The following is an 18,755-nucleotide window of genomic DNA, read 5'->3' as shown; positions in this document are numbered from 1 at the left end:
ATTTAAAAAAGTAACTTTTGTAGCTTTATAGACTGGTAGTGTTTACTGGCATTTGCTGCTTCTCTTTTCAGGGAAAGGGGCACCTTTTTTGGCTTGACCATGGAACAGACTACCGGTTCCAGGGTCGGTCTTTCTTCCAATCACAAAAAGAAAAAAAAAATGAAGCAAACAGGTTTTGCCACCACAACAGGTTAGCAATTTGCCTCAGCTGCAGGTGAGAGACTCTGCTGTGTTCATTTGTTGTACATCAGATCACTCATCTTTTACCCTCGATCCCTCTGGTGTAGCACCTACAGCCATTGTGGACCTGTGGTTAGCCATGTACTCTGCAGCTGTTGGGGTCCCCTCAATGGGCAAGAGAGAGCCACTCTAGTTGGCGGTCCTGGGAGTGGGAACAGAGAAGTCTTCCCTGTCATGTCAAAATGCCGTGCCCTTCTCTGTGGAAGCTGCTGCCATTAGCAACACAGTTGGCTCCATTTTTCCTGTCAAAAAGAAAGAGAAAACCATGCATGTGTCTACTCTTTCTCAAATTTCTTTGGATAGGAGTAGTTTACTGGACGTGGCTCAAGGCTCAGGGTTTAATTCATTCTGTTGATCCTTCTTGTAAAGTAGTTTCTGGTAAAAGAAAGAGGGATACATCTTTTCCTGAACAGAGTCAAGATTCTGAATCTAAACAGGAAAATGCAGGGATGGACACAGGTTTTGTTTCCTTAGATTTCTGATTCAGTCTCCAAGGAGAGCTCAGTTTCTGATTCTCCCTTTAGGGATTTCTCTTTTTCTGTGACTATTGCTAGAACATGCCAGTGTTTTCAGTGGGAGAACACTGAGGTTTCTCAATCCCTGCGAAAATATTATGAGTTGTTACAGAAGGATTTTCTAGATCCTACTCTCATTCTTCCTGTTCTGTCTGCTCTAGAGGATATGTAATTTTCCAGATACTCAGCCAGCCTTAATATACATTGGAATGAATTTGCTGCTAATTGTTTCCCACGGACTTACTGTAGCTTCACTGAATCCATGTCTTTGCTGCTGGCCTGGGCCTGGGTCTTGGCTGAAGTGAGTCCATGGACCAGCCAGTCTATTCAGTTAACAAATCGAATAAATAAAAATAAGGAGCCGTCATCTCAAAAGCCAGCGCAGTGCACTGCTGTCTGGTGCAACATAACTTGGTATCCGCAGTTAAAGGGTTGGTAGTTAAGTGACAAGCTGATAATGAGCTGTGTGTCCTGTAGTCCTGGCAGAGAGCGAGTTCTGTGCTCTCCTATTGCTTACTGTGTTACTCTGATCAAGTCAATAAGGCATTGCCTCTGAATTGGAAAACTAACCCTTGTGCTGTGTATTTGTGTAGTGAACAACAAAAAATGAGAGTTTGGGGATGATAGAAGGTATGTGTTCATGTCATAAGGCTTTTAAAGATCTAACTGCAGTATATATGTTTTCATACATGTATCACATACACATATATCTATGTATGTGTGTGTGTGTATACGTGTATGTGTGTTTGTGTCTGTATGTGCATATTCTGTGTAGTGAAACAAAAGTTTGCTTTCTTCCTAACACACTCAATTAGACCAAATTGAATTTTTTTGTTCATATGCATGTGTGTATGTATGTGTGCCTGCATGTCTCTATGTACACACACAGCAAGTGAGAACAGAAGTCTGTATCTGAGTCTTGGGTATAAATGAGTCGAGTTTGGTGCAACTTGCACAGATGTGCATCATTTTTATACAGTGGCCAATAGAATCCTACATTTAATTCCAGAGATACTCTGCTGTTCACACTTCCTTCCTTTGATCCTGCTGTTCAGCCCTCTCCTTTGAAAAAAGGTGGTGCAGTAGAATTTGGGGGCCAGAGGTCAGCCCGCTGCTGATAATAACTACCTTATTTATGTCTTCATTCAGAGAGAAAGAAAAGACGGAGCTTTTTCAAATGGTAATGAAATAGAAACTTGTGAGGGGATAATATAGCCATTAAAGTGACATCTGCATATTTGTGAATTGGACCAGGAAAGGGGACACTTAAGACTGATAGCCAAATTCCAATACAGACCAGTTTGTCTTTTGTTCATGTTGACAGACTTACCACTGATGTATTTATCACCTCTTTGGACAATGCAGCCTTGTGATTTATACTTTTTATAAAATGAAGGAAAGGTTAAGATCCTCTTCTGTCCTTTATTGTTGCACCCACTGCAAGTAAGTACAGTTCCACCATTACTTGAAGCTTTTACATTATTCTACAACATTCTTTATTCAGATAAAACTCCAGTACTTTATGGGCAGGTGTCAGATAATCTCACTCTGTAATTATACATCCACATTAGTTTATCTTGACAAAGTACGTGGACTGGGCAAACTGAGGCAACCTGTTTATAATATAGATAATGTCAAGTCAGATCCACACACACTCCTCTCAGGAGTCACCACAGGCTCACTTTAGGCGCTGTCTCTTCCCAGTGGTTCAGTTTAGGTCCCATCCTTTTCTCTATTTTTGTAAACATCTTGACTTCTGTTCTGTGCAAGTTAGCTGTATTTTTAATGCAGATGATATATTCCGTCACACTTTGCAAAAATGTGTTAAAAGTATAAAGCATACTTCTGTAAGACTTGAACTCTGAAATAAGATTGGCTTTTAAAGGCTTGCAGTTAATTCAATCAAAACCAGTTCTTTTCTTTTTGGAAGAACTTGATTAGGAAAATCCCCCCTACCCTTTCTTTCACAGGCCCTTTGAGGATGCTCCGCTTTTCTTCCCTCCTTTGTAATTTTAGCTACAAAATTTTCCATTCCATAAGACTGTCCTTTGGCTTTGTAGCAAAGTGCTACAGTTTATTTGAATCATTACAGTGAAAACAATCTTCAAATCCTACTTTGGTACCATCTGTTGGAGCTAGCTTCCTGTTAATGTTTTAATGCAAGGTACAGTACAGTGAAATAAACTTAGCAAATTTTGTAGCATTTACTGCATTCTTTGGAATGCTGTTGCTCAAATGGCTTACTTTATGGGATGATTTTTGTGGAGGGTGTAAGGGTGGTAGTATTTAAAAGGGTTCTTTGCTCAACGCATAGAAACACCCTAGGAAGTGTGACTAGTGAAAAAAAAATCTGGTCAGCTATGAATGACCACCAGCTAGAGCTTGACTGTTTTTTCCCACTGTATCATTAAGTGTGGTTGCCCAAAGACTAATCTCCACACAAAAAAAAGGAGGGCCCCTACCATTGAAAAGTGCTGCATTCGGAATATGGGGAGGTGATGAAGAGATAAACAGGGCATGGAGAAGCTAGATGGTCAGGCTAGGGGATCAGAAAAATCTGTGCTGTCCTATATGTCAGTGACGTGTGTTTCATTGAGAGGACCCCAAATTGCATTGATCTTTTCTGATGGCCTTCTGTGTAGGAGTATATCTTGTGCTTCTTCAGGCTACCAAATTCTCAGCGATTTTACTCTTTCTGTTTTGCTAATCATTTTCTGACCGGATAAGGATGAGAGATTTGTGTAGTTGTACTGGTTAGGAAAGGTAAGAAAGAGGTTCATAGCTTATAGGTCCCTGTTGCCAGGAGTGCTTTGTAATTCCAGTCATTAATGGAAATGGCAGAGGATTTACCCCATCTCACATAAATGCACACCCATCTAGCAATGTAGCCATCACCAGAGCATTCCCCAAATTAAGTCATATGCAGAAAAATAATGTAAGGGAAAAAGTGATGCTTTCCGTCTTTTAGGTAGTCCTTTTGTGGAGGTATGTTCTCCGTGTACACAGCAGCATAGTTTGCTCTTTATTTTTCCACTGTTTTAATAAATCCTTCAGGGACCTTTGCTTCTTTGATTTCTTTTGAACTTTTGATATGTTCCACAAATGAATCCAATTCCCAATGGACTTAGACATTCAAAGAAATTATTAACTTCATTACTGTAGGTACCATGGCAGTAATTGTCACATCCCCTGTGAGATGTGTGTGTTAACAGAAGTCTTCTGCCTGTTGTTCTAGGAAGATAAGCAGGCTTTTCAGTATTATAATTTTCAAAGCTGTTAACTGCTGTGTTATTACAGCGTTTGTAGCTATTACAATTAACCATCCGCCGTGTGTGCCAGGCTGAATGGAATCTTTCTTAGAGTTTAGAAAGAGCTCAAATCAGTTCACAGACACAAAGAGACAGCTAGTAAGCTTAAAAGAAATAATGTCTGCTTCTCAGAAACATAGTAGTAATGCTAAACAAATGTGTTCAGGGATTATAATGACAGGGGCCTTCACCAGCGTTAAGTGATAAGCCACTGTATAGATTTTTTTATAGCTGCACTTTTGTAAAGTCTGTAAAAACAGCTAGGCAGATTTTGAGCTAATGTAATGGATTATTTATTAAGAGGTCTGGAGAGAGCTTGGGTAAGTGAGCAGTATTCACTTTGGGTTCGACCACCACTCCTAAAGACTAACCAAATGACTGAGAAAATTCCCAACAGTTAACCCTCAGGTTTACTGTGATCCTGCCATAACAATAGTTTTTAAAAGGTGATCAGTGCTGTGAGGCAGAATCTCTTGGCCCAGATTATCTGCAAAGTTAATTATTCTTAGCAGTTTATTTATTTATTTTTTTTAAGTTGGAAGGGAACCTTAGTGGTACCTACATGACTTTTCCTTCAGAAATGGGTTTCTTGGACTTTCTGAGGGTTAACTTCACTGCCTTACATATGCTGATATCCTTATGTTTGAGTACATGTGATTCACTGGATTGTCTATATCCTTTTTCTGTGGTGATCACCTGGTAATATCGGATGGAGTTGTATGAGCCAGATCTTGCTTCCTCATCTTTATGCTTTAGTAGTATATCTTTTGTCAGAAACCAGACCTAGACATGGCATTCCTTGGTAGCCTTTCCATTTGTTTTACTAAGATCTGAGTTACTGACTGAGCCATACTTTAATAACCCCCTCTTTAAGGTTCTTCATATAGTTGTACATTCCAACCCTTGTCAGTCTCAGAGAATTACCGCGGTCACTAGTTACTTGCTGCATCAGCAGTGTTTCAATAAGATGTCGGCTATCTTTTCTAGGTTACTAACATCCAGTCCATTTAGATCCTTGCCTTTTATTCATCAGGTTCCATTTTAGTACAACTTTTTCTTTCTGATGTGCTCTGAAATCCCAACCCTTTTCCCGCAGTAGGTACCTCCTGTTGTCTGTTCAGAAACTTGCCTTCCATCATGGTTTCTGGTTTTGTTGCTATCCTCCACAGTACTCGTGTAAGCTGTAACTGTGCTACCCTGTCACCAGTAAGCTGTTAAACTACACGCAGTACCCCCAGGTATTATATATCAAATGGAAAGGTCTCCTTACTACAAGATTGACAGTTTAGCTCAAAAGTTGTAAGCTGTTGACAAGCTTCCATCTTGTAGTCCTTGGTTTGATTCATTTGTCTTGTGCTTGCAGTTGAGACTTTTAAACACCTTTATTAAATGCTTGCAAACTGTAATTACTTTACTAGACAGTGCACCTGTGTTGCCACTAACCTGGTCGATGAGTGAATAAAGTAAAAATTGCTTCATTGCCAAATGCCCAGAATCCTAGTGGTTTTTCTTTTTCTACAATATTCTTGTAATAAAAAGGTAAAACATACTGTCATTCTTAACACTCGATTACTAGTTTGTACAGCATCTGTTTGCTTCTATCTATAACAAAACTGCATGAAGTAAGATTGTTTTATTTTTGTAATATCTTAACCATGTTGATGTCTTTCGGCTTTTCCCGGTTAGGGGTCGCCACAGCGAAACTCCGGTCCGCTAATGATTGGCAGTAGATTTTTACTTACCGAGTTGCCAGCTCTGATGCACAACCTTCAATGAAGGTACGCCCCATTCACGCATGTCTCCACACAGACGACGCTCTAGCTGAGAATCGAACAGGACAACGTCTACTGTGAGGCGACAACGCTACCACAGCACCACCACCGCAGTTTTGAGATTCCCCAAAAAGGAGATGCAGAGGTGTAAACTGCAACAATGAAGTCCATCTTAAATGGACATAGTTTACAGAACTGATGCTGTAACCTAGCACTTAACTGTTTAATATTCCTTTATGTTATCAGTGTAAAGCACATCTTATATTTCTTATTTTATTTTATTTTTTTAATTCCACATTTTCAAAACAGTTTAGTGAAATGAATGGAAATCAACACTGTCCCAGAAAACATAGTATAGTTATTAATAGCTGCAACAGAAAGATGCTCTTCGTGTTTCACTGTTACAGTCATCACACTTGGGTTATCTGCCTGCAGGTAGCCCTCAGTCGGCCTGAATACCAGAGTCTTGGGATGTCTGCGTTGGATGCTGTCACGTCTTCCATGACGCCAGGTCGTCAGGGGTATAAAACATGCAGCCGACACCATTACATCAGTCTTTCTTGCCGAGAAGGAGCCCGAAGCAGAAGCAGTTTGCAAGTGCTGGTCGGCCGCTACCTGAATTTTTTGTTTTTTCGAGTTTCAGACCTGAAGTCTTCTAAAGCTAAGTAACCCATTGGGGATTCTTTTTCTTGCTCTAACTGATGTCAGAAAAAATTAACAGTTGTCTTGCCTGTGGAAAGCAAATACCTCACAGAGATTTTCATTCTTACTGCATCAGCTGTTTAGGCCTAGACCACAACGTTTTTTGCTGTCGGCTTTGTGCCTTGTTTAGCACCCAAACCATTCGTCGTCGAGCTATTTTTGTAGCTAAATTCTTTTGCTCTCATTCTCCTTTTTCTGAAATGGCTTCAGTAAGCCATCCGACTACCAATCTTCCGAAAAAGCACAAAGACAGAAACAGACCGCAGAGGTCAAAAACCGCTGACGATGCTTCCGTTAAGCTAGTCACCAATCCGCCGGAACTCAGTGAGGTGCCTTTGCAGCCCCTGATGCCCGCTTCTACAGATTCACAGGCTTCTGCCAAGACCCATTCGGAGTCCAGTTTGCCGTAAGATGCTTCTTTGACTATGGAACCTGCGGATGTCTCTACCTTGGATGGGTCTGGAGTGACTGTGCAGGCACCGGCTTCTGAGGGTGTATTCTGACCTACCGATATTCATATTAAACCGACAACTTCATTTCCAACTAAAACAACAGAGTTTCTCAGGCCCAGAGTTTGCACTACGCCTAGAAAACAGATGTCCAAAATGCATGCTCAAGCTCCCATGCCACAAAAACAAATGCTTAGAATGGCTGAAGACCTTATTACTCTAATTAGGGGAAGCCAGCCTTCCCCTGCCAAAAGACAAAGAATTGAATTTCCTTCTGATTCTACAGACCAGAAGTCTGATGACTGTGACCCTTCTGATTACCAGGACATACCCTTATCTACCTATGAGGATTCAAATGCAGAGGAATCCATTCCCAAAGCCTTCCCTCCAGAGGATTATTCTTTTGGTGAAACCTTGCATACCTTAAGAGAGCATTTCTGGTGGGAATGCCAGGACTATCCTCAGTCCAAAAAGAGACTCAGGGAATTTTTAGATTTGCCTCAGCACAGGCCTCTAGCTATACCCCCTGTCCTGGATATTGTAGATGATGTCTTCTTGGAGTCCAGTCTTACTCCTGACACCTTACCAACTGCGGATCCAGAGACCATTTCCCAGGGACCTAAAGGCATTAAGGCTCCTACAGCCAAAAACCCTACCCCTTCAGACAGGGATTCTAGAGCTTTAGACAGATGGGGTAAGAAGGTTTATACCTCTGCAACTCTTGCCATCAGGGCTCTGAATTGCCAGTTTCACATGCTGAAGTACCAGCAACATGTTATGGAACTAATTAAACAAAAAATGGTGTTACTTCCAGATTGTGCAGAAAATAAAGATTTACAAGAGTTAATGCATTCTGCAAACCAAGTTAGTAAACATACTTTGCAGTGTGGGTTTGATGCCTTAGAAGCATCTTGCAGGGCTGCTGTCACTGGGTCTGTACTGCGAAGGCATGCTTGGCTAAAGGACAAGTCTTGCCTGACCATGTCAAAGCAAAATTACTAGATGCTCCATTAAATCAGGAGTGTTTGTTTGGCACAAAAGCAGAAGTTGTTCTTAAAAAGATGGAAGAAAAAGCTAACTCTATGCAAACCGTCAAAGATTTCTTACAGGTGCAGCCAGCTAGATTCAGTAGGCATCGGCCTTCAAAAAACTGGTCCTTTCCAGTCCCTCTCAGGCCTTCTCAGTCCAAACCCAGGGGAAACAGACCACCACAACTACAGTCTCAGGGTATGCAGAGATCTAAACAGTGGAGTGTTTCCACCTCAAAACCAGGCAGTAATAAGCCACCCCCTTATGGAAAAAGTTCATAATGACTTTCCAGTTATCCTTCCCATCCATACCCAAGTACTTGCGCCCCTAAGAGAAAAACCCGCCCTTCATGAAAAAAAACTGGATGTCCATTACTCAGGACTGATGGGTTCTAAACATTGTATCCCAGGGGTACAGGTTCTACTTCCACTCACTGCCAACACCAAGCGGGTTGCCAGACCTTCCTCCAAACCAGTGGGCAGAGGCTCAAAAGCAAGTACTTTCCCTTCTTCATATCAGGGCTATTCAACCTGCTCCAGTCGAACAAAGGGGACAGGGTTTCTACTCCAGACTGTTCCAGGTGCCCAGAAAAGAGAGCAATTGGCTCCCTATCCTGGATCTGTCAGTTCTCAACACCTTTCTGTTGGTCCCAAAATTCAAAATGCTTACACTGCAACAGCTTCTTCTTTGCTAGCCAAGGATGCCTGGTTAGTTACCCTAGACTTAAAAGAAGCTTATCTGCACATCCCCATAAGGGAGTCTTGCAGGAAATATCTACGTTTCAGGGCAGGCTCTATGCACTATCAGTTCTCTGCACTTCCCTTTGGCTTACTATTGCGCCCAGAGTATTCACAAAATGCCTGGCTCCAGTCATTGCATACTGCAGGCAGAGAAATATTCAAATCTACCCATACTTGGACGATTGCCTGATTCAGGCAGACAGTCAGGAATTGCTACTTCATTAGCTGGCATTTATAAAAAGACTTCTAACTTCACTGGGATACACCATCTACGAAAAGAAATCACAACTGGTGCCCAGCCATCAAGTTGTATTCCTGGGAGCAAGCTTGAACACAACTTCCCAGATGGCATTCCTCACTCTAGAAAAGCAAGTCCATTTGGCAAACTATTTCAAACTAATTGCCGATAAAACCCAGCTGTCTGCAAGGAAAATACTGCAAGCCCTAGGGTTCATGGCCTCATGCATTCTGCTAATTCCATATGCAAGACTGCATATGAGGAAACTTCAGTGGTACTTAAAAAAGTCTCTGGTGTCAACATTCTCAGGACCTGGAAACAGTGATTCATATCATACCTTGTCTAAAGGCAGAGTTCCTTTGGTGGGCAGAAGCATGCAACCACAACAAGGGACTTCCTTTCACTCAACAGACGCATCAGCCTATGCATGGGGGGTGGGGCTCACATGGCAGGCAAATGCATTCAATGCAAATGGAGCCCAGAACAAATTCTCCTGCATATTAATCAAAAAGAGATGCTAGCTGTACAGAATGCTCTGACAGTCTTCAAATACCTTATCCTTCCAGGACAGCTCCTAATAAAGACAGACAACACGACTGTTATGTGGTACATAAACATGCAGGGTGGAACACATTCTTACCCACTCTGCAGGTTAGCTATGGCTCTGTGGAACACAGCCTTGAGCATCAGAGTGCACCTACAAGCTCAATTCCTGCCAGGCAAGCAAAATTCACTGGCAGACAACTTAAGCAGAAATCTGCTGGACCCTCACGAGTGGAAACTGGAACCCAGCTCATTCAAACTTCTAACCCAGAGGTGGGGAACACCAGAGGTGGACCTTTTTGCCTCACCACAAAACCACCAATTGAGCAAATTTTGCACCAGGAGCCCTCACAGCAGAGCCTGGAAGGTGGATGCCCTATCCTTTACATGGTAAATCCTCTCAATTTATGCCTTTCCTCCTCTGCCCCTCCTCTCAAAAGTACTACTCAAGATCAAACAGGACAGGCCAAGGGCAATCCTTATTGCACCAGACTGGCCACACCAGCACTGGTACCCACTCCTATGCTGTCTGACAGCAGTGCCACCCTGGCACCTACATTAGACCCCCTCTCTGCTGTCCTAGCAGGAAGGACAGATTTTGCATCCACAGCTGCAAACCCTAAACCTTGCAGCCTGGCTTATCGCCTGAATACACCACCAACATCCCTCAGCAAACAGGTGCTGGACGTCATCCTTTAGGCCAGAAGCACTACTACTAGGAAATCCTATGCTGAAAAGTGGAAAACTATGATATTGTTCTTGGAGTCAGTCTCAAGGAAAGGACACAGCTGTGCCCAACTTGCCTCAAATCCTTGATTACCTAGCAGAGCTGCTCCACAGAGGCCTATCCTTCTCATTCATTAAGATTCTTGCCTCTGCCATCTCAGCTCATTATAATACTGAGCCTCCTGTCTTTACTCACCCTCTCATCAAACCGTTGCTGAGAGGAGCTACCAATTTAAGACCCCCTAGGAGAGCTCCCACCCCGGCCTGGGACCTTAACTGTGTACTGGAGAAGCTCACACTTCCTCCTTTTGAACCTGCTGCTTCAGCAGAGTTAAAATTCCTCTCTTGGAAAACAGCCCTACTTCTAACTATTACTTCAGCAAGAAGAGTGGCTGAGTTACACGCACTAATGGCGGTGGAACCCTTCATTATTTTCCATGCTGACAGGGTTTCCCTCAGGACTAACCCTTCCTTTACGCCCAATGTGGTATCCAGTGTGGCTTTAAACCAATCCATCCATTTGCTAACATTTTCCCTAATCCTCAGAACAAAGAGATCCTGCACTCCTTGGATGTGCACAAACAGCTCAGGTTCTACCTTGACAGGACTAAGCCTTTCAGAAAATCTGACCAGCTGCTAGTCAGCTTTGCTACAGGGGCAGAGGGCAAGGCCATTTCGAAGCAAACCATTTCCAAATGGATAGCACACTGCATCCATTTCTGCTACAAGCACCGTGGAAAACCTACCCCTCTGGGGATCAGAACTCATTCCACTAGAGCTACTTCAACCTCTACAGCATTTCTCAGGGGGGTCCCTACCAGGGACATCGTGGAAGCTGCAACCTGGAGTTGTGGACACACCTTCACCAAGCATTACCACTTACCTGTTTTTTTCTAAATCCAGAGCTGGATTTGCTACAGCAGTTTTACAAGGCCAGTTAGCCAGCCCTAACACTTCTTGACTGCCTCCACCCTTCCTCAGCTTTGGGAATAAACTCAAGTGTGATGACTGCAACAGTGAAACACGAAGAACATAGTACAGTTGTGTACACTTACCATAAATGTAGATGGTCGAGTGTATTCACTGTTGCAGTCCTGGATGTTCTTCGTGTTTTCACTGTTGCAGTCATCACATTTGGGTTATCTGCTTGCAGTAGCCCTCAGTTGGCCTGATTAACAAAGTCTTGGGTCTTGCGTCGGTTGCTGTCCCTTCTTCTGTGACGTCAGGTCATCAGGGTTATAAAACATGCAGCCGACGTCATTACATCAGTCTTTCTTGCCGTGCAGTGCCCGAAGCAGAAGCAGTTCGCAAGTACCCGTCGGCCGACTCCTGAAATTTTCGTTTTCGAGTTTCAGAACCGAAGTCTTCAACTAAAAGCTAAGTACCCCGTTGGGGAAACTTTTTCTTGTTCTAAACCGATGTCAGTAAAAGTAAATAATTACATTACTTATGGAAAGCAAATACCTCATAAAGATTTTCATTTGTACTGTACTCCTTGCCTAGGCCCTGACCACGACATACCTCACTGTCGGTTTTGTGCCTTATTTAAACCACGAACTATCCGCCTTCGGAATATTTTCGCTTTTAAATATTTTAGTGCTCAGTTCAATTATCCTGATATGTCTTCGGTAAGCCATCCGACTACCGACATTCCGAAAAAACGCAAAGATAAAGACAGAGACAGGCCACCTAGGACCAAAGCTGCCGAAGACACTTCTCCTAAGCCAGTCGCCAGTTCGCCGGTACTCAGTGAGGCGTTTTCGCAGCCCCTGATACCCGCTACTTCCGATTCACAGGCCTCTGCTGAGACCCATTCGGAGTCTGGTATGCTGCAAGATGCTTTAACTGTGGAACCTGAGGATGTCTCTACCTTGGATGGGTCTGGAAGCACTGTGCAGATACCGGCTTTTGAGGGTGTATTCAGGCCTACTGACTTGCGCATTAAACCGACACCATCTTCTTCTTCAAGGCCTAATCTTGAACCATGCCTAGAAAACTGAAACCCAGACTGCATGGTCAGGCCTCTGTGTCTAAAAACAAATGATAAGAATGGCTGAAGATCTTATTACTTAAATCAGGGGAAGCCAGCCTTCCAACTCTAAGAGACCTAGGACTGAGTTTGCTTATGATACTTCTGACCAGGATTCTGAATTTTTTGTCTCCTCTGATGACTAGGATTTACCCTTATCTACCTATGAGAATTCTGATACTGAGAACTCTAGTCCCTCTGCTTCCCCCCCCAGAGGATTTCTCTTTTGGTGAAATCTTGCATACTGTCAGGGAGCATTTTCATTGGGAAGGTCAGGATTTCTCTGATTCTAAAAAGAGGCTTAGGGATTTTTTTACTCCTGCCCCAGCACAGGCCTTTGACCATACTTCCTGTACTAGACATTGTTGATGATGCCTTTTCAGAATCTAGCTTGGCCCCTGACTCTTTACTTCCAGCTCCCAGAAAACCTGATCGGTATTACAGGGTCCCTGACTATCACGTTACTTTTTAAAAATTCTACTGCGGATCCTGAGACCATTTCACAGGGACCCAAGGGCATTAAAGCTACTACTGTCAAAAATCCTACCCCCTCTGATAGAGACTCCAGGGCACTGGATAGATTGGGTAAGAAGGTATACACTTCTGCAACTTTGGCTATTAGGGCCTTAAACTGCTAGTTTCATATGTTAAAGTATCAGCAGCATATTATTGGATTGCTTAAACAGAAAATTATGTTGATTTCTGATTGTGCTGAAAATAAGGATTTACAGGATTTACTGCATTCAGCTGCATAAGTTGGAAAACATACTTTGCATTGTGGTTTTGATTTTTTAGAGGCATTCTGCAGGGCTGCTGTGACTGGGTCTGTACTTAGAAGGCATGCTTGGCTTAAGGAGCAGTCCTTGCCAGATCATGTTAAAGCGAAATTACTGGATGCTCCCTTAAACCAGGACCGCCTGTTTGGCAACAAGGCAGAAAAAGTTCTTAAGAAGATGGAGGAAAAAGCTAAATCTATGCAAACTGTTAAAGATTTTTTACAAGTACAACCTCCGAGGTTTAGTAGGCATTGGCCTTCCAAAAATTGGTCCTTTCCTGCCTCTTCCAGACTTTCTCAGTCTAAACTCAGATCCAGCAGAACTCCCAGGCTTCAGTCCAGGGTATGCACAGGACTAAGCAGTAGGGGGCCTCCTCTTCCAAATCTGGGAATAATAAAACTCTCCCCTATGGTAAACAGTCTCAATGACTTATTTTTAAAGATTCCAAGCACTTCTCAACTGACCGCCCCCTTGGGGGGAAAGATTGCTCTTCATGCAAAGAACTGGGAACTCATTACCCAGGACAAATGGGTTTTAAATATAGTGTCCCAGGTATACAGATTTCACTTCCACACATTATCAACAACCAGAGGGTGACCAGATCTACCCCCAAATCAGTGGGCAGAGGCAACATGGGGGCTATTCAGTTGGTACCAGAAGAGGAAAAGGAACAAGGATTCTACTCAAGACTTTTCCTGGTACCCAGAAAGGACAGTTCATGGCATCCTATCCTGGACCTGTCTACTCTAAACACCTTTTTGGTGGTTCCAAAATTCAAGATGCTGACTCATCACCAGTTGCTCCCTATGCTAGGCAAAGATGCCTGGTTGGCAACACTAGATTTAAAGGAAACATACCCGCACATCCCAATCAGGGAATCTTGCAGAAGATACCTACGCTTTAAAGCAGGCTACACGCACTATCAGTTCTTGGCACTGCCCTTTGGCTTATCTACTGCGCCCAGGGTAGTCAAAAAGTGCCTAGCTCCAGTCATTGCATTTTGCAGGCAAAAAAATATTCAAATATACCCTTACCTGGATGATTGTCTAATTCAGGCAGAAAGCCAGGACATACTTTTGAATCATCTGGCCTTCGTACAAAGGGTGCTAACTTGTCTGGGGTACACCATAAACAAAAAGAAATCACACCTGGTACCCAGTCAACAAATTATATTCGTGGGAGCAAGCTTGAATACAACTTCCCAGATGGCTTTCCTCACACCAGAGAAACAAATTCATTTGACAACCTACTTCAAACAAGTGGCCACAAAATCCCTGCTATCTGCAAGGCAAATACTACAAGCCTTGGGGTTCATGGCTTCCTGCATTCTTCTAATTCCATATGCAAGACTGCATATGAGGAAACTACAACGGTATCTAAAAAGCCTATGGTGTCAACATTCTCAGGATCTAGAAGCAATGATTCCTGTCATACCTTGCCTACACCTAGAGTTCCTTTGGTAGCAGAGGCCTGCCACCAAAACAAAGGACTACCATTCACACTACCCCCTGTCGCCCAAACCCTAGCAACAGACGCATCGGACTATGCATGGGGGGGCTCACCTGGCAGGGAAGTTCATTCAGGGCAAATGGAACTCAAGTCAAATGCACCTGCATATCAATCAAAAAAAATGTTAGCTGTACAGAATGCTCTGACAGCCTTCAAGGATCACATTCTTCCAGGACAATTAATGGTAAAGATGGACAATACCACTGTTATGTGGTACATAAACAAGCAGGGGGGGGGGGTACACATTCTTACCTCCTCTGCAGACTAGCCATGGCATTGTGGAACACAGCCCTGAGGTATGAAGTGCATCTACAGGCTCAATTCCTGCCATTAAAACTAAACACACTGGCAGACGGACTAAGTAGAAACCTCATGGACCCTCATGAGTGGAAACTGGAACCAAGAATTTTCAACATGTTGACAAGCAAATGGGGGAGCCCAGATATAGACCTGTTTGCCTCCCCCCAGAACTAGCAATTGGACAACTTCTGTCCTTCAGCTGGAAAAACCTATCAGTTTATGCCTTTCCTCCTCTGCTTCTGCTCTCCAAAGTACTACTAAAGATCAAACATGACAAACCAAGGACAGTTTTGATTGTACCAGACTGGCCATGCCAACACTGGTACCCCCTCTTGCGCAGTGTGTCACTGTTGGGCGCCCATGGCACCTGCCTCAGACTCCTACCCTTTTGTCTCAGCAAGAGAACCAGATTCTGCACCCTCAGCTTCAAACACTGAACCTGGCAGCCTGACTAATTACCTAATCTCTCCTTTACCATCCCTCAACAAACCAGTGATGGATATCATTTTAGAGGCAAGGAGGCCTAGTACTAGAAAATCTTATGCTGAAAAATGGAAAAGATTCTGTGCCTGGAACCAATCTCAAGGGATGAGCACAGCAGTGCCCAATTTACCTCAAATTTTACAGCACTTAACTGAGATGCTTTACAAGGGCCTGTCTTTCTCCTCCATCAAAATTCATGCCTCAGCTATTTCAGCTCATTTTAACACAGAACCTCCCCTCTTCTCTCACCCACTGCTCAAGCAGTTCCTCAGAGGGGCCAAAAATTTACGACCATCCAGGAGAGCTCTAACTCCAGCCTGGGACCTTAACTTTGTATTGGAGAAACTCACTCTTCCTCCTTTCAAGCCAGCTGCTAATGCAGACTTAAAATTCCTTTCTTGGAAAACAGCTTTCCTTTTAGCAATCACTTCAGCAAGAAGGGTATCTGATTTACAGGCCGTTATGGCAGTGGAGCCTTTCATCATCTTTCATGCGGACAGGGTGTCCCTCATGACCAATCCCTCCTTCATGCCCAAGGTGGTATCCAGCGTGGCCCTTAATCAGTCCATTCATTTGCCAACCTTTTTTCCTAATCCACAGAACAAAGGGGAATGGTTACTGCACTCCTTAGATGTGCACAGACAACTTAGATTCTACTTGGACAGGACTAAACCTCAAAGGAAGTCTGAACAGCTGCTTGTGGCATTTGCTGCAGGGGCAGAGGGGAAGGCTATTTCAAAGCAAACCATTTCCAAATGGATAGGCCATTGCATTCATTTCTGCTACAAGCACCATGGAAAACCTTTCCCACAGAGTATCAGACTCCACTCAACCAGGGTTGCATCTACCTATGTAGCCTTTCTCAGAGGCGTCCCTACCAGGGACATCCTAGAAGCTGCTACCTGGAGTTCGGTACATACTTTCACCAAGCATTACCATCTGTCAGTTTTCTGTAAATCCAGAGCTGGCTTTTCCACTGCTGTCTTGCAGGGCCTTATAGCTTGGCCTAATGCTATCTAAATTCCTCCTCCCATCCTTAGCTTTGGGAATCTACCCAAATGTGATGACTGTAACAGTGAAACACGAAGAACATAGTACAGTTGTGTGCACTTACCGTAAATGTAGATGTTCGAGTGTATTCACTGTTGCAGTCCTGGTTACCCTCCCTCCAGCCCCCTTAATTCTTTTGGCTATACCTCTACTCTTCTTTACTCTGCTCAAAAGCTTTTTGGTGTATTTGCTTTTTTTGTGGAGGTATAACCTTGCTTATTTATAGATTTAATTGCTTCCCATTAGGGGGACACCTGACACCTGGGGCAAGAAAATGAGGTAATGACGTCGGCTGCATGTTTTATACCCCTGATGACCTGACGTCATGGAAGAAGGGACAGCAACCGACGCAGAACCCAAGACTTTGTTAATCAGGCCGACTGAGGGCTACTGCAAGCAGATAACCCAAATGTGATGACTGCAACAGTGAATGCACTCAAACATCTGCATTTATGGTAAGTGCACACAACTGTACTTTTCCCTCCCTTCAGCCTGCTGGCTTTCTCTATCCTTTCTACCTATCCTCTTTATTGCCGTCTTTTATGGCAGGGGTATTTACTTTTTACTGGAGGTGTTCCACACCATGTAATAGCTTCCTATTTTGGGGGCTCCTGACATCTGGGGCAAGAAAAACTGATGTAATGGCGTCAGCTGCATGTTTTATACCCCTGACGACCTGACGTCATGGAAGAGGCGACAGCATCCGATGCAGAAATCCCAAAACTCTGGTATTCGAGCCGACTGAGGGCTACCTGCAGGCAGATAACCCAAGTGTGATGACTGCAACAGTGAATACACTCGAACATCTACATTTATGGTAAGTATACACAACTGTACTTTTTTGACACTAGTATTGCATATGTTGCTACATGTCACTGTATACAAAGATGAACAGAAAGGAAGACTGTGGTTGGTCAGTTCACTAAATGTGGCACCTGTAAAATTACCCCGTTTCTAGATACTTCAGGTTTGTCTCCATATCTGTTTGTCTCTCTCTTCTTTTGATCTTTTGTGGGAGTGCCCGCTACTTTGGCCAGTGAGTTTTTTACCTCATCTAATGTAAAAAAAAAAGTGTGCTAAAGTGCGCATTGACCTGAATCATCTGTTAGTTCTGTCTGCCAGGTTGTCTAAGATATACACACCTTCTTGCTGCCACCTCTGCTCAACCACTAACCCTGATTTTGCACCTGCCGTTACATTTTTGTGCTGAATTTGGATCTTCATCAGATCCTGAGGGAAATGTTTGTTTAAATAAGACAAGTTATTAATTTTTTTATTCATTTGCTTTTAGTGAATCCTTGACTTGCACATGCCAGTTGTTTGCATATTTGTTTTTCTTATATACAGGACACTTTGTGGTGGATTCACCTGGGGGGGGGGGGGGGGCTAAGGGAGCTAAAGCTCCTTCATTAATTGCTTAGCATTTATTTAATTAAATAAATAAATGGCAGTGCATGGCACCGCTGTTCACAACCTGAGAAGGTGCTACACACCAGAGGTACCAGTCAAGTTTATTTGGATGGTACATTATCATTTTCTTGCTGGAATGAGATCAAACTTGTCACAGCTTTCTTTTCCTCATCCAGTCTGCAACGTCTTCACTAGTCACTGCCATCTTCACTTTGGGTAGCCTGTCTCATGATTCTCTTTACTTCCTCAAGGGAAATGTAGCAGTGTTAAACTTTTGTTCTCAACTAATTTCTTCTTGTCATCTACCATAGGTTACATCTGTTAACCTGAAACAGCATGGGACTTGGTCTGTAAAATTACTGAGTGGATATTTTTATCAGTGTTCATCATTATACACAGTCTGTAGTCACTTTACTAGAGATGCAGTGAGGTGAAAACACTCTGAAATCCTGAAAGGAATGTCCACTTTTACATGTATAGCTCAACAGTAACTGTTTATATGTAGTTCAAAATGGACAGTGCTGTACTTGTAAAAGTACGAGTAAAATGTAATGGAACTAAAGTAAAAAGAACCAGCTCTGCATGTTTGAAGTAAATATGTATATATGTTTGAAGTAAATGTGTGTGTGTGTGTGTGTGTGTGTGTGTGTGTGTGTGTGTGTGTGTGTGTGTGTGTGTGTATCGAGACTTTCTAAGGTGGCTGCACATTGAGTAACATCTTAACTCGCTCTCCTACTGTGAAAATAGAAACTCAACAGAGAAGGCCAGCAGACTTTTTTGTGTTTATGGGTAAATTTCAGTAACTGGCTAGTAAGTGTGCTGCCTGGATGTCAGGAAAAAAGAAATACAGAGTACCTGGAAAAAAAATCAGCTACAAAACATGAGGAAGAAACACTGACTGGGGAAAGATCTGCAGCTGTTCAGCAAAAAGCAGTA

General features: G+C 43.1%; 1 protein-coding gene across 3 annotated transcripts in view; it reads left to right on the top strand.

Annotated features, from left to right (window-relative positions):
- The window catches only part of CCDC85C (coiled-coil domain containing 85C), a 967,849-nt gene that overhangs the window by 171,590 nt on the left and 777,504 nt on the right, over positions 1 to 18,755 (top strand). The window lies entirely within an intron of this gene.

This window comes from Protopterus annectens, chromosome 6.part0, assembly GCF_019279795.1.
Source record: "Protopterus annectens isolate FY-2018-M chromosome 6.part0, PAN1.0, whole genome shotgun sequence".
NCBI lineage: Eukaryota > Metazoa > Chordata > Ceratodontiformes > Protopteridae > Protopterus > Protopterus annectens.
The sequence above is the reverse complement of the archived record's forward strand: the minus strand, read 5'-3'. Positions and strand labels throughout refer to the sequence as shown.